General features: G+C 44.6%; 2 long non-coding RNA genes across 2 annotated transcripts; one reads left to right on the forward strand and one right to left on the reverse strand.

The window, feature by feature from the left end:
* Positions 1-1,625: 1,625 nt before the first annotated feature.
* LOC125942046 (uncharacterized) lies at positions 1,626-7,909 on the forward strand. Its single transcript, XR_007464755.1, has 3 exons — positions 1,626-2,395; positions 4,561-4,592; positions 7,581-7,909. It is a non-coding gene; the product is annotated as an uncharacterized LOC125942046 (long non-coding RNA).
* LOC125942045 (uncharacterized) lies at positions 4,784-12,162 on the reverse strand. Its single transcript, XR_007464754.1, has 3 exons — positions 11,875-12,162; positions 11,710-11,787; positions 4,784-5,425 (listed from the first exon to the last, which is right to left on the reverse strand). It is a non-coding gene; the product is annotated as an uncharacterized LOC125942045 (long non-coding RNA).
* Positions 12,163-14,839: the final 2,677 nt, after the last annotated feature.

Raw genomic sequence — 14,839 nt, forward strand, 5'->3', positions numbered from 1 at the left:
TTGTACAAATAACATTGCCGCAAGGCAGTTTGTATAGCGATTTTTGTGTCCTGTGCAGTGCTCTCAAAGTTGTGCATGGTATATATATATATATATATGCAAAGCACGCAAATATTTTCATGTTATTAGAAGAAAGTGGGGCGTGCACACACAGATAAAAGAAGACGGAGACAGACAACTCAAGTTTTGCAGGGTAGTGCGTTGTGGGTGAGTTGGTGCATAGCTAAATGCATGAATTGTGGTGCAAGGCTGAAAAAAAAGTAAAGCCAAAAAGGAGACAGGATAGGGTGCCAAACTTTCAACTAGTTTTATTTCTAGCACATCACCAAAATATATCTATTTCCAAAAAATTATGTGCACAAAGACATGGTGCAGCACGTGTCACAAGCTACCTCACTGCATTATCTAAAAACGAACATTCACTTTTGTAGAGGTCAACAAAGGGCACACTGATACAACCATCACCCTTCTTCCTTATGTGATATGCCTCGAGCAATTCACGTGCTAACACTACTCTGCTTCTTCCTACCACACGTGTCTTCAAACCATGGAGCACAGCCATGCGAGGAACAATGGAACGGCAGGTGTGAACCCACACCATTTTTAATCAATAAAACATGCTCTTTTAGGCGGTCATTAACACAGCGGCCTGTTTGGCCTGTATAAGACTTGCCACAGCTCAACGGAATTTCATATACGACGCCCACCATGCAACGCAGTACGGGTGGTTTTCTCGGCCCCTAAAGTTGTCTAAGCTTTGCGCCCGCATTTCTTCCCAAAAGCCCAAGCTTCCGTGCGGAAAGAAGCATGCCAGTAAGCCAGAGTAAGTAAGCTTCTTTAGTATCGCTTAAACTGGGCATTAGATGAGCTGTGGGTAGGTATAAACATCTGTGTTGCAATCTTGCATTTCCCTTGTATTCCTTTGGGTGGTTGGTTGGTTATTCACTTTCTTACTTTCTGCAATTACTTTGTGCTGCAGACCTCTGTCTTCAGTACTTCAAGTTATACTTTCATGTGGCAGGTATTTTCCATAGCTATAGCTGTCCACAACAAGGTGCTCAACTGAAGATCTGACGCGTATGTTCATAACTATTTTTCTGCAATGTCCGAGTATACCTTTACTGTTTGCTAAAGTTTAAGAGAAGTAAATGAGTAATTGGCAGACTGGAATTTGTTTTCAGTCGGTGAAGCCACTGATGGTGAGTTTTCCTACACACTTGTGAGAGAGAGGGGGGGATGGTGACTTAAACTCTATAAACTGTTTCCCGTGGCTGAAATTGCCAATGTTAAGTCGCTGCTTGTTGGCTGTCTTGACTGTAGGTCCGACATGTCTATACTCTTTTCTTGGTGGCTCTATTCGTTAGATTAACCACATTAGTGGAAGCAACCATGTTCTAAACTTCTATATGGCAATACTTCTGAGTTTGTTAGAAAAAAGGACTCTAGGTAGCTCTTTATTGATTACTGTTCTGCTTTGAAATTGTCATTGCCTGTCTGTTCTATGACATTGTTAATAAAGCTGTTGCGAAGCGGGATCTTTCCTTTCAAAGGGGCAGAATTAATGTCTTGCGCTTCACGAACAGCTTGCAACATAATGTTGATGTCATTCATGACTTTCAAGCAGCTCGGGCTTGTCTCTGCTTTCTCCTGCATGGATTCATTTGATGAAGGCCTTGAATGCAGAATCATTGTGGTACATGATTGAAAGTGTGTCAGTTCTTCAGGTAGAGAAGCCGGTAGGTACAGCACATTCATTCCCCAAACTGGGATATGCTGGCATTCATCAGTTTTGTCCAGCATTGCCTACAAATTTTGGGGAAAATAATATGCGAGATTTCTCACTGATTTTGTTTGTATTTCATAGTGCTGGGGATTTCAGTATATAACTGGTGTTGGTCTGAAGTACCGATTGACACAAATTGTGTGATTGCATTATGTGCGCTGTGGCAAATAATTAAACTGTTAATTAGTGCTTGATTAAGCACTACAAGCAAGTACTGTGCCTTGAAGTTATGATCTGCACTGAAAATTTCATAGTCTGCATAACAATACCTTATGTATTATTGTATTGGGAAAAAAGTACTTCACCTATTTTATGTGTAAAAAATGCGCATCATTTTACTTTTTTATCATACTTCTGAGCACGAAGCGGCGGCCGCATCGCCATGGACACTAGTCGTGAGCAAAACACGGTAATGGCGGCAACAGAAAGTCGGATTGAAGTGTAAAGTGAGGTTTCTTTTCAGTGTTTTTACGCATTCTCTAAACTTCTGAACGTGTTTTAACATGTGTGCAAGTGCAGCGGCTTATTCCGCTACTGATTTTTGTATGAATATTGCTTTGACCGGCAATGCTTGTCCACTGCGTCTGGTTTCTTATTCTATGACTGGGTCAGGTAAGACATGCTCCGAGCAACCTGCAAAATTCGTGTTCTAAACTTGTTGAATGAAGCGAGAATGCTTCGCGAAATATGCAGATACGAGTAAGTGTGGTCAAGAAAACGACTGCTTGGTCGATGTGTGCATTCAAGGCAATTGATGAGGCTGATGGGCAACTGCTTTCCCGTGGACATCTGACGAGTACTACGCTTCTGCTGCTGTTAAAAATACGACTATTCACTGTCCATGAGTTTCCTCATGCGATATGAGCACCTGAGAATACGTGTCGTCAACTGACGCTTAGCCCTCCTACCATTTTGTCTCTTGTCTGTCGCGGAGTTTCCACACTCACGTAAGCACTTGGATCAATGGTGGCCTATGATAATGAATTAAGCTTTCTTTATTTATTGATTGAAATTAAAGTCACTGCTTCACATTTCAGCATATCCATACCCGCAACTGCTTCCAACTCACTAAATACTGAGAGGTTGTCGGTGTCACAGTGCAAATAGAATTGGAAGCATGAGCGTATGTACGAAGAAGTATGAAATGTAACGTTTGAATTTTAACATGTCAAAAACTCTTTGCATGGACACAATCGACTCTACCTTCCAACCAAGATTTGGTAAATGTCTTTTAGGGTCCCGCTGACCTACAAGAATAAACTCCCATATGTTGATGTCACAGCTGTTCTGTGTGCTTGCCTTCTCTGTGCCACAGTTGTGCAAGAGATTACTTATGTCTACTTAGCACAAAACCTGGAGAAGGAAGCTAAGTCCACATACTACAGCTGTAATGCAATAGCATGATGTTTCAGGATCCATATAGATCCCTTGTTAGCAGATATTTCTCGCGGCGTCTCAAGCAGCACAAAAATGTCGCCAAAGGCCACACAGTTACAAATGCCCTCGCAGAGCATGCCGAGACGACGAGTCGGAAGATAAACTAGTACAACGCCCGCATCGTGGCCACAGAGAAGAAATGGACAATAAGGCTCCATCTCGAATCACTAATAATTCAAACAAGTAAAACAATCAATAGATCATCTAACATTTTAAACCACATGTACTTCCGAACTTTGCATCATGCACTCAATGCTACTTAAGAACCATCAAGAACCTTCTCAGCAGACATTCCTTTATGAACAAGGGATTCCTGTGGATACCGAAACGCTATTTTATTTTTGTTTCGGCCATGGTCAATGACTTCGTCCATATTTAACAATGATCTTACCTGACCAGACTATCCTGTCGAACTCTCGACTACGGTGCAATACCTCGTTTTGAGATGTACCTCACTGAGGCCCCCCTGCATGAATAATTTTAATCCCAGATGGTAGTTAGGTGTAATTGTAGTCCCACCAGCTACAAAAGCCAAGTTCACTTCTTTTTTTTACATCATTACCACTTGAAAAAAAAAACTAAATTCTGGCAGAGCAGCGAGACCAAATTTCTCCTGCACTACATATTTTTTATGTATGCTCTCCAATAAGCATACCAATTTGAATATGTTTGTGGCATTTATTTAGTATAGCGATTCCATCAATCGGTTTCTAAAATTTCGCACATTGGTAAAAATTGAGCCAAAGCTCTCGGGTCAGAATCGTTGACTTGCAGTAATCTGTGTCTGCTGTCCGCTCAAGGAATAGGAGTGACGGATAGCAGTGTGGGCATTTCTGGTGACAAATTAAAAAAAAAAACTGCATAAGCTCACCAGTGTGATTGAGGCATCTTGTGAAAAATTAACAATGCCTGATGCACAAGATTTCAACATTCCTCGTTAATATGGCAATTTGAGTACTTGGCGTTAGTTCAGGCTTGAACAGGTATAAAGCGCTTGTGTAGTGTTCGCTCATTTCTTTTTCTCACTTTTCACCCACTGCAACACTCCTCCCTGACAGCAGTCTTTGAGGTCTTGAGTGACCAGAAAAAGGTTGCCCCCCCTGAAGTGGTAGTATGTGAACACATTCTTTAGCTTGCATTCGGTGTTTGTGAACAGCTTTCAAAATTTTTTAACTTATGTCCTGAAACAAATATTAAAGAAAGCATTGCATAACAAATTATATTAACTAATTTCTGTGCAAAAAGCTATTCTGAGAAGCCTGTTGGCCAAATATGTATCCTTTTTTGATTGTTGCATGAAATGTCCTGTACAGGTGCACGGCACATTCCATTTTTTGCAGATCCTGAAATTCGCGTGCTTGCCAACACAAAGGTAACTGCAGTGCCGTCATAACTCATAAATGTTATAAACCTTGTCAATTGCATTTGGTGGCTGAAGTGCACTTTGTGTACTTCAGTGCACTGAAAACAGAATGGTTTGATTCCTTAGAATTTTCAAACTTACATTCTGAATTAATGAGTTTGAATTGTCCAAACATTTCTGTGCTGTAATACAGCCCTGCATGTCTTTTTATATCAAGAATGTGTTCATATGTACGTCTAGAAGAAAAAAAAACGACAGTTTGCAGTGGTCAAATGCTTTCATTCTGAACACTGGCGTTGCACGAAACATAGTACATATGAAGTCTAGCTGCAAGAAAGTTGCTTCCTAATGTCAAAACTGGTGTTACTACAGCTAGTGGGATTTATGCTCGCCACCATTGCAAAGTGACAGATTATCCCATCCACGAGTACTGCTAATGGTATTTTTTCTGTATGGGAGAACTAATTACCTTGAAATAATTGCCATGTGCTATTTTTCCAAAGGGTGGCTGCAGTAAATTCACCAGAATGTAATGGGTGAAGATAGCTGGGATCACATCAGCAAATGCCGACACAGGGGCGCTCAACTAATGGGATATGCCCGACTGTTTCAAGCAGGCATGTGCACCGGATGTTGGGTTTCTTTTCCACACATGCATCATACAAGAGATTCACAGCCTTGCATCCAGTAAAAATGCTGATGAAATCATTGAATCCGTCACAACCCACTGCATATGCTGTCTGAGGTGCCTCACGTGGTTGACTTTATTCCGCCGTGCTGTTTCATTAAAAGCACTGGTCGTTACAGAGTGGGCATGGTATCCATTAGCTGTTCAGATGCACCTAAGTGGGTGGAAAAAAAGACAGTTAAAGCCATATAACTTGCAGCTCATGCTGTGTGCATTCAATACGCACGAATGGCAGCGACCGGGCAGCACGTCTTGTTGGAGCACTCTGTAGCGCGGACAAGAATGCGCATACTGTTGCAAGTGTGCACCAAATAAATGGTCTCGTACACTGTCGTGTATTGCTGCAACCCTTCCAGAGTAAGAGAAGGTAAGCTAAAGACGAAGTAGCAGAGTTCTGTCAGCATTTTCTAAGGAGTGCACACGCATGCCCGATAAAGCCAGGGAACTTTAGAACAGTGACAATACAATGGATTTCCCGTGTCAACGTGCACAGAACCGCGGTGGATCTTTACAAATTCAAGTTTTGTTCTCGGCCCTTTTTAGCGAGTATGTCAACCATCGGTCATTTGACTATGCCTATTTGTCTCGTGAAAGCGTGTTGGATCGCGTTCATGCGCATTTTTCACTGTTTTCCAAGCACAGATGTAGCAAATTGTTTACATAAAATCTGCGCTAGTATCACTTCTAGCTTGTGCGTGTCACTGCGTAGTCTAATTTTGAACCGCAGTATGCAAACAAGGCTCCGCTTTACTGCATTTTTGTGTTGTAGGCTGCCTGTAAGAACTCTGCCATCTCCACGACCTCTTGCTTAGCAGCAGAACACCACATCCATGGAGCCACCATAGGGGGGTCACAATTATATTTTGTCTAGTGGATTACTTCCCAAGCTCAAGGCATATTCAACTTCAATGCGCGGTTTGTATCGACCCAAAGTTACAGTTCATTATCAGCAGATAATTGAGCAAGCAGTGGCAATGAACAATTTCAAGATGGAGCCGATTCTACACATATGGCACATGCCTTATTGACCGAAGCATACTTGCTACAAGACAATCCTTTTGCTTAAAAAAATATGAAAAAATTTTCCATTACTTCAGAGCTCCTATAGCTTGATGGTTGTTTGGAACTGCAAACACAAAAAGAACAGTCTGAACGAGACAATGAGTGCAAGTTCCTCATTGTGCGTTTGCGCTTTCAAACAACGGATGAACCTATACCAACTGTCCCGGTTATGCACTTTCCTGCTACAGCTTGTGTTCAATAAGAATGGTGGCGGCACACATGTAGATAGCAAACACAATGGCAGGCTTCTAAGATTAACTGCATGAAAACCTAGTCCATCATGAAATTTACTCATGAAAGTTGCAGTTTTACAGGCATCTTTTGCAGTCATAGTACTAAGACTATGGCTAAAGTACTATCGACCAAAAAGTTTACGGACTCTCGGCAAACGCTTAATATCCGAGCAGCCTTTAAAAGTAGCCAGTAAAACCGCACATCACAATGTTGTTCACATATACCAGTAGAGGCGGGAAATGGGAATACCAGGCTGCGGAGACATTCAGCTTTTTGTCAGGTCCCTTGGTCTGTAAACTTTTGGTCGATAGTACATTGTGGTGTGTTCCCAAGGCCACTATTGTCGTTTGAAGGGTTAGGCATCAGAAATGGCCACAAGAGATATTTTCTATGCCTAACCTTTCAAACAATGCATGAACCCTTACCAGCTTACTCAGCTTTCTGTTCTAAGTTGCATTGTTTTGCTTGCATCTGGACTAAATCTGGTCCCACAGCCCTATGACCCTGCTAAGCACCAAAAATGATGCAAAATAATACATGTAAGCCGATTACTCCATGGTGGCAACACTCAGGGATGCGCTTATGTTCTTGCTGTAAACGTAAGAGTTTTAGATTAAAGGATGCAAGCAGCACTGCGCACCTGCAGGACCTAACATGTGCTTGGCTCTTTGGGGTGGCTGACTTGGAAGAAATATTGCTGAAACATTGCAAACTGAGACGAAGCAAGCCAAGACATGCTTTCATAAAACAATCGGCGCTGAACAGGCCGACACGATTTGATTGTTCAATCTGATGACAGCATTTCACAATGCATGTTGACGTCATCTTCCGAGAAATGAAGGCGACAAAATGCTGATCACAGTGCACTTCCACAGCAAACATCCTGTGCCAGACGGCAAAATTTCTAGCCTTTGGGATTGGTTTGGCTCAGCTTTAATTGCCACCTATGCATGTATACATTGTTTGCTTCCCGTCAAAGATCTTTAGCATGAGTTAAGTTTCTTCTCCCCCAGGTCTTCCAGGCAGACGATTCTTCAGAGAGTCCTCGTAGTCGTCCGGTGACACTTTGCACTCAGGGAAGCCAACTTAGGAATACATCGGTTTATTGTAGGACAAAGTAGCATACATCGACGAGCGGCGGCTGATTATCGGCTGGCTCCTTCCCTCTTCATCTCTACACACTTTTTTAAGGGATCATCAACAATACACGCTGTACCCGCCCCCATTTTCTAGTCCGGTTTTTGGAACACGCAGACCAACATTACTTAAACGAACACCACATGGCCCTCTTACTTGAAGTTCACACGCCTCAGTGCAAGCCCCGCGAACAGATAAATCACCCCTCGAGCCACTAACCCTGGACATGCCGCAGAATCACACTTGAGCATGACATTGCCGTCAGGTTTCCCGTTACATACGTATGCTAGACGACGTAAACTGTCTCCCACACCACAAAGGGAATGCCGCCACCCCCGGCAGTGCCTGTGTTTATGTTAGCCCCCAAGAATGCGCCTATATGCCACTGAGTGATATGCGCGCGGTGAGGTGGCTGCTTCGCTTCTCGTTATGTACGCTTCTCCGTTAAATGACCGTATATCTTGGACACCGCAGTGGAAGTGCACTATCCCTAGCAGTCCCGGTCACTGTTCTAAGAACCCAAACGACGTCAGCTGTGAAAGAATAAACAACCTGCGTTAGTGTCATGCATGTGGCCCCCGGGCTCCAACTTGGGCCAACTTAACTGCATGTAAATAAACTATTTTCATGAAACAATTGTCTTTTTATTTGCAATTCTATGGTTAGCTTTATATATTAAAAAATGCTACCACCACCTTGACTACGTGCTGCGAGTGCGTGTGGCTTGCTTGCATTTGGGGATGCAAAGCTATAATGCTTTTTTGCTTGGGCACGCAACCACACACATACTAAAAGATAGGGACTCCTGAATGCTTCGATACCACAATCTAAAGCTCTCATTTATGTTACTGCATAATCTTATTTGTGATATGTACTATCACAATGGCATAACAGCAAAGCACATGGCTTTCGATACATGCTCCACATGCGCAGATATGGTGCTTGCGGCTTTGGCACCACAGCGCTTGAAAAAGGTGTCCTTCACAGGACACATTCGGGGAGTTATGCCCCCACCTACTCGATATACATGGGTCTAGCCCACAACGAGACCACAAGGTGACAATAGCAGGGTGGGCCATCATGCTAGCTAGGAGGACTTCGGTCTGAGGATGACTTGACGTGAATGAGTACAGGATTTGTAGCGACCTGGTCATAGATGGTGGTTCTGCAAGCCGGCATGTGGTGCTACACCCAGTGTGAGTAAGGCACTCTTGGGCAAGGTGCTCAGCGGATCTGTTTGGCAGGAAACAAGTATTGCAGCGGTGGCGAAATGGTCGAGCGTCTTCCTCGTATGCAGGGAGGTACTTGGTTAGAATCCCAGTGCCACTGGGAACCTACAGATTTTTATTAGGTAGAGATGTCCTCCGGCTTGGTGCTCAGTTGTTTGTAGGAGTTTTCATGTCGAAAGGGGCGCTATAGAGATTTGAAAGGTGCCCCTTGTCTCACCACAACGATGGTGACCCAGACGAGCATTTGCCACTGCTGTGGGAGGCTGAGTAGCGCTGCCGCCTGGTACCCACCGGTAAAATAGGTATAACCGTGCTTCCGGTCAGGTGCTCAGCCATTACGGGATACTTGGAAAGGGGTGTTTCTTTCCAATCCAAGGGCATCCCCACCTAACAGCTGCATTAGGATGCCACACAGGAAACTGCTGCCGTGGAAGCAGCCCAGACCCATTTTCTTTAATCCTTGGAGGGCCCCTTGCAAGATGAGAACTCGTAGAAGGTGCCGAGCACTGGGCCAGGGGACACCTATACCCATTAGAACTGGCGAGTTTCTGGCAGTGAACAGCGGATGATAAAAGTGGTATAGAATCGAACGGAAGGAATAATCTATATTATCCTGGCCCAGGGGCGGGGGGGTATTCTGTAAGAGTCCACCTAGTGGACTGTCCACTTCGGCTGTCGCCATTAGCGCCAGCTTCACGAGCACGAAGGTGCCAGCCAGTCTCCTTCGCGCTCGTGAAGCTGGAGCCAATGGCGACAGCTGAAGTGGATAGTCCAGGTGAACCCTTACAGAATACCCCCCTAGATCTCAGTTATTGTGCAGATATCAGCAACACGGATTCTTTATTAGAGACAGATTTGACTGTCAGGTTTTCCACTAGTGTCGTTGCTGACACAAATGAAATGTGTCGTATATATCCTGAAACACTTATGATTGGAATGGTGTGGCAATTTTGAATAACGTGTGCAAACTGTTTCAGGAAAATGTGTGGGAAGGTAGACGGTTGAGTGTTCTTGCTAGGTGCCAGTATGTTGTTGTTTGTAGCGGGTTCACATTCAAGGTTTTTCACAATGTCATGCACCAGGCACAATTTAAAATATATATGCTACGTCCATGCTAATTCCAAGTCAACTCGCGTTGCACCAGAGGTAACGAAAATAAAGCAATGAACAAGATGGCCATGCCATTTAAGGTGTCAAAACATTGCCTAAATAAAAATGCGCTGAGATTTTCCTGCATTGTTTTGTTTTCCACAGACCCAACACTACAAGATCTTGCATCTAAAATATGTTGGACATAATTGTGCGATAAACTAGCGCACATTATACAACTTGTTTTAAAAAAATAATGAAGAAATTATGAGAAGTTGTTCACTTCCCACTTAAGATCAAAGTAGAGACAAGCAAGCATGCGTTATTGAATTCGTCTTCATGTTGCCTTCACTCAATTCTATGCACATCTCATTGGTTATACTGACAGACTGAGCCACAATTCGATAGCACGGCCTTTTCGCGTTCATGTGTGGTCAGGGCCGGTATTTTGTAGCGATGCCTTCCCAGTAATAATGCCTTTTCGCGCTTTGTCAGTGGTCAGAGCGACGGTCCACTTGCATTATCAACGGGCTCAGCCGGCCGTGAGCAGTGGATGATAAGACTATTATAGAATAAGTCATAAGGCATTGCTACAAAATCGCGGCCCTGAGCAACATGCTGTCACTCTGACCACTCACGAATGCAAAAAGCCATTAGTACTGGAAAAGGAATCGTTACAAAATCTTATCCCTGAACTGTAAATACTGCCACATGCCTGAGATTCTGCAGCACATTTTTGCGACATCTGTTACTAGTTACGAGAGCAGCAGATGGTGCCCTCTGTGCTCGCAAGCAACAAAGGCAAAGATTATCAGAAGCTGAAATTCTGGGTGCTTACCGTGACAGCATTGCAGCAAGAAATAGCTACGAGTGCTGTTCTACACCATTTGCAGAACACAGGATTATACTTGAGGTTTAGAGAGACCACTGCGTTATGTGATTATTGTGCACATGTGATCCTTTTTTTCCTCAACACCTTTAAAGACTTTTTTCCCCTTTGCACCTTCCCCTTAGCAGAGTATCAGGCAAGAATATACTAGTTCAGGCTCACCTCTGCTTTATTCCTACGAAATAAATTTTCCCTCTCGCTTGTCAGCTATGAGAACATGGTTATTTGGTACAAATATCTGCGCCCCTGTAGCAGCTGTTGTTCATGATCAATTTGGGTGCAAGATTATTTACTGTCGTCTTGTAACATATTACATTTAATGTAAACTGTTGCTGCATACATTTCTGGCTCGTAAGCCGCTGTGAAGCGGGCAGGTGTAGTAGAATATGAAAACTAATCAGCCAGTAATTTTTTTCTTTTCAAGTGCTCGTAAGATCGCATTTTAAGTAATTCAGATTTTAACAAAGGACATATCTCCAGCTTTTTTTTAATGTAATCAATGACCAAGGTAAACAGTAAATCATTCAATGCAGCGTGCATACATCAGCGGCGTATACACCTTCGCATTGTTTACGTGTCATGAAAGACACGAACTTGCGCTTACATCAAGAGATGCGCTAGCACCGACAAATCTGAAAAACATGTTAGCTCGCGACGATTGGGTGTTGCAGAAGATAACAATGCGAGGGCCATGAAGTCACGATCGCAGTCTCTACTTCAATCGCATGCCGCAAAAAAGGTATGGGTCGCATGCACGCGAATTGGCAGCGTAAATAAGCGATGGGTTTTCCAACTCACCATTGCGTCGGCATTTTCAGTGTCGAAGCAGCTTACGTATCTTGAAAGTGAAATGGCAGGGCTCACGTCGCGCTACAGCTCAAGGAGCAAGGCCTAAAATTAGAAGAAAAAAAATGAAAGTGCATCGCCGCTTTATGTCACAAGTTGCAGTTTCGGCAGACGTACCTTGAGGTCGCAGTCCTTTGGGTTGGCGGTAATGCGGTCGACGACGTTCTCACCGCGAATTCTTGTCGGCGGCGTCTTGTATGCGGCCGCTCCCGCGCAACGTGCATGCGTGTGTTGGGCCAGCGGATGCTTCTAGGCACACAGGGACTGGGGACATGGCAGGCATGGCCGAGGAATCATTCCCTAGCTACTTTCACGCCTACCTAGGGGCAGGGAGTACCTCGCTGACCCCACGTGATATCCGGTTTCGACCCAAACCGGGTACAGCCGCGCTGCGGCGATACGCTTCTCACTAAACTGCATGGCTGCGCCTTCTGACGGCTGCGCGCCGAAGTTGGAGAGCGCGTACTGCGCAAGCGCGTACTTTCTTACCTGCCAGCCTGCTCGTTCGCTCGTTTCAACCGCGCGCGCACCGGAACGCGTGAGAGAGCGCAAGGTGTCACTGAAGTGTTTTCGTCATATCGTGACGAAAACACTTCATTTGCATTGGCAGCGCTTGGAGCGCGCCACTCTCTGCGCCTTGCTTCTTGATGCTGCGCGGCGCGACAAATATGCTTTGCGTCAAATATGCTTTGCGTCACTTTTTCTATAATCGAGGTTTGTGATAAGGTCAGGAAGCAGCGATGTCTTTTGCGTTCCACTTCCTGAAACCTAAACAAGATGCAATTATTTGTGGTACTCGGTCCAAATATCATGTGCCCAGACACATACGTGAAACCACCGAACATCGAGCAGCTGGAGACAAGAGCCAGGGAAGAGAAAGGCGAATCATCGCATATTTGTTCTCAGAAACTGTAAATGAAAAGAAAACTCTGACCATTACGATAATTCTTAATGCGAAATTTGAGCGCACCTCTATACGTGTTTTCATTTTGCCGCGGACAATCTGCTGTCTGGATGGCGCGGACAATCTGCCTCATGCGGCGCGTTGCAAACGATCGAAGTGTGGCGCGACTGCCTCGCATAATTTGGAGATCGCGAGGGCCAGCGCGTGGGTGACGCGTGGATCTATTCCGTGTTGCGATACAAAACGTGTCTGGCGTTTCACAGCCCCGTAGCTGAGCCGGGACTCTTCATTCTTCCCAATAAACTATGCATTGCATTGCATTGAAACCCGGCAGATCGGACACTCGGTACTTGCCCGCGTGCCTTCTGCGATGTTTCCCCATTCTCTTCCCTGGCTCTTCTCTCCAGCTGCTCGATATTCAGTAGTTTCACGCATGTGTCTGGGCACATGATATTTGGACTGAGTACCACAAATAATTGCATCACGCTTAAATTTCCAGAAGTGGAGCGCAAAAGACATCGCTGCTTTCTGACCTTATCACAAAACTCAATTTCAGAAAAAAGTGACGCGACGCATGTTTTTCGCGCCGCGGAACGTCAAGAAGCAAGGTGCAGAGAGTGGCGCGCTCCGACCGCTGCCAGTGCAAATGAAGTGTTTTCGTCACGATATGACGACATCATCATTCGGGGGATTCGACGGCGACTGCAGAAGTGACACCTTGCGCTCTCTCACGCGTTCCGGTGCGCTCGCGCACGGCCGGACTGGAGAGGCGCGCGCGCTTTCCTTCTTACGGCCTTCTCATTCACGGCCGCACTCGACTCCACCCTCCGCGCTCCCTTACGACCTTTGCAATGATGGATGCTGCCGCCTGTCGCCGCAACTCTGTGGTGGCGCTGTCAGCTCACCGTTGCCTTATCTACAAAGGCTTATCTTATCTTATCTACAAAGGCAAAGGAGATAAGGATAAGACAAGCTCGTACAGGCCAGTTACAGTAACGTCGGTGATATATAGAATGGCAATGCAAGCCATAAAATTAGAACTGTCGAAGTGGGTGGAAGAAAACGGTGTATTGGGGGAACTACAGAATGGGTTCAGGCCAGGCAGACGCTTAGAAGACAATATGTTTGTACTAACTCAGTGCATAGAGATTTCAGTGGCTCAGAAAAGACCTTTATGGATAGCATTTCTAGATATTAAAGGAGCTTATGACAACGTAGACAGGGAATTGTTGTGGGATATTCTTCAATACGAAGGCATAGATGACGATTTCGTGGAGCTGCTGAGGGAGATATATCGAGACAACCAAGTACAAGTGGCATGGGAAGGCCGAAAAGGAAATGAAATGGTGGGAATTCACCAAGGATTGAAGCAAGGATGCCCTCTGTCACCATTGTTGTTCACGCTTTACGTCAAGGGCATAGAAAGACGACTGGAAAACAGCGAATTAGGTTTTGATTTATCCTACATGCGTAATGGACAAATGGTGCAACAGAAGATCCCTGGACTGATGTACGCAGACGACATTGTGCTACTAGCGGACAATAAAAAAGATTTACAGATACTTGCGAATATCTGTGGGAACGCAGCGACAAATCTAGGCCTTAAGTTTAGCACAGAGAAATCAGGGATTATGATCTTTAATGAACACACGAGTAACTTCGTGGTGTCAATTCAACAGCAAGTAATACCCATAGTGAAGCAATATAAGTACCTCGGCGTACACATAAACGAAGGAAAGAATTACTCAAGCAACCACCAAGATAATCTGAAAATAAAGGGGAAGCGGAATGCAGCATTAATGAAACACAGAGCACTGTGGGGCCACAATAAGTATGAGGTGGTGCGTGGAATCTGGAAAGGAGTAATGGTGCCAGCGCTAACATTCGCAAATGCCATTATATGCTTAAAATCGGATATATTGGCGGGTTTGGAAGTTAACCAAAGATCAGTAGGCCGGTTGGCTTTGGGAGCACACGGTAATACGACAAATGAGGCAGTGCATGGAGACATGGGTTGGGCCTCTTTTGAAGTCAGAGAAGCACAAAGCAAAATTAGTTTTGAAGAAAGGCTCAGGAACATGGATGAAAATAAATGGGCGGCTAAAGTGCACAAGTATCTCTACATGAAAAGCGTGGACACAGAATGGAGGAAGAGGTCAAGGAAGTTGGCAACCAAGT

The sequence above is a fragment of the Dermacentor silvarum genome, unplaced genomic scaffold (assembly GCF_013339745.2).
Source record: "Dermacentor silvarum isolate Dsil-2018 unplaced genomic scaffold, BIME_Dsil_1.4 Seq951, whole genome shotgun sequence".
NCBI lineage: Eukaryota > Metazoa > Arthropoda > Arachnida > Ixodida > Ixodidae > Dermacentor > Dermacentor silvarum.